The sequence below is a fragment of the Coregonus clupeaformis genome, chromosome 24, assembly GCF_020615455.1.
Source record: "Coregonus clupeaformis isolate EN_2021a chromosome 24, ASM2061545v1, whole genome shotgun sequence".
NCBI classification, from domain to species: domain Eukaryota; kingdom Metazoa; phylum Chordata; class Actinopteri; order Salmoniformes; family Salmonidae; genus Coregonus; species Coregonus clupeaformis.
The window spans coordinates 59,665,849-59,668,118 of NC_059215.1; positions in this window are offsets into that span (position 1 = coordinate 59,665,849).

Below are 2,270 nucleotides of genomic sequence, written 5' to 3' on the forward strand. Positions count from 1 at the left end.
AGCAATGAATAATTGCAACAGATCAGAAAGTTTAGCTTAAAATGTTGATCAACTGTTATTTCAACTATATGCGCACAACACAGTAGGCAACACGCAAATGTTAGTTCAATAATACAATTATCGGGAAAACACTTGTCAAAAGCGCACCGCACATGCTAGCGGTTTAACGTGAATAGGGCTGTCCAACATTTTTTTTATTTTTTATCTTGGTCGTCCGAGAGTTGTCGGTTCTTTCGACCAATCGATTGGTCGAAATTTCGAACCGTGTATTTTTTCCTTATATAGACACATCCTATGTGTTTTAATCATATCAACTCTATGCACTGAGCTTGTCTGATGCTTTAAGTGAACTGTTTGATGATATAATTAAGACAAAATGACAAGAGGGAGTCCGACCGCAATTGATTTGATTGTGCTGGGCCTGGCTAAGACTTGCTGTGCTGTAATAAAAATAAATAAAAAAATCCTGAGTGACTGACTAGCACCCATTGTCGCCCTCTCCTCCCTGCTGCAGTGACCACCACAGAACATCAGTGTGTATCGCGCTGTCAGTGCTGCAACACAATTACAGCCCTTTCTGGCTGAAAAGTTTTTACCGAAATCCCTCATTTGTTTAGGAAAAATATTCTCTATTCCCTCAACCCTTGCTCTCTTTATGAGTCCCATAGGGCAGCGCACAATTGGCCCAGCCAATGTAGGCCGTCATTGTAAATAAGAATTTGTTCTTAACTGACTTGCCTAGTTAACTAAAAAGGTTAAATAAAAATAAAATAAATAAAATGCACGTGACCAATAGGGCCTGACCTATAGCATATCATATCCACAAATTGGTTATAAACTCTGAACACCGTAACACATGACAGAAAAATGGATGCAGAGGACTTTACAAATAAACTCGAAACTGGTTGCTCAGGAGGTAATGGGGGAAGTCAGTTCTGTGAAATAAATTTGACTTGTAAATACTGGAGATCAAGAAAAAGAAGGTAAGGAGTAAGTGCTGCATGCGTATGTGTGCCAAACAGGTGCCGATGGTTTACAATATCATTTTTCTGACCGTTTGGAACAAACGCCCTATAATAGAGTAGGTTGTAAAGTTGTTTTGTTTGTTGTAAAGCCTTGTTACAGCAAAGGCTAAAAACAGTCGCATTCACTTGTGAATTCAATTCCCGAAATGGAATGGTTAAGGTCTATTTATTGTTTACTCTAATTATTCAATGGTCACTTTGTTATTTTAAAATAAATGTTTGATTGCATTTAAAAGCATGAATGACTCATATGCTGTTTGATGACATGAACAAATAAATGATTGATTGATACAGTAGCCTATATACTGTAAGTATTGAAATATACGCCTAAGTTACGGTATTAAGACTAAACAGGATGCGCTCTTAGGCCTACATCTCGATGGTGGTTATACAAGGCTGCTATTTTTTTAATTTTTATTTAACCTTTATTTAACTAGGCAAGTCAGTTAAGAACAAATTCTTATTTACAATGACGGCCTACACCGGCCAAACCCGGACGACGCTGGGCCAATTGTGCGCCGCCCTATGGGACTCCCAATCATGGCCGGTTGTGATACAGCCTGGAATCGAACCAGGGGGTCTGTAGTGATGCCTCAAGCACTGAGATGCAGTGCCTTAGACCACTGCGCCACTCGGGAGCTATATTAAGCCTACTATTGATAATGACATTACTTATTATTATTATTATAATAATGTCAAAGAAAAATGTGGGGTTTTATTATAAATATAATTTATACAAATTTGGAATAGTGTAAACACTAAATAAATGATAAATAATACCAGAGGTTGGTCTAACGGGAAAAAAAGTGTAACGCCTAGCAAAGATTAAAAACAGCCGAATTTGTGAGATGATTTATCTGACATGTGGTGGCGTGAGGCTTGGTGCTCTCAGAATGAGTAGGCTATTAAACAAACACTCAAACAGGCAACAGAAGCAGGAATTGTCTTGTTTCTGTAGATATTTATGGATGATTTATAAAAGTAATGCACATTTAAACAGTTAGGCTATTGATTATAGACCTAATTAAATTGGGGTTTCCTCTCTCCTCACTTTTCTTACACAATTAAGGCAAGGGCTGTTTTCTCGTCTCTTAACTCCACTGCTGCCTCCGACGCATTGTTCTTAACACCAATATGCTGGTTAACTTTGAAATTATGCACATAGCAACATGGTCTAGGAAAAGGCGGCAATTCAACAGTGCCATGATGTGTTTCAGAACCGCAGACAGTGACCACTATCCAAGG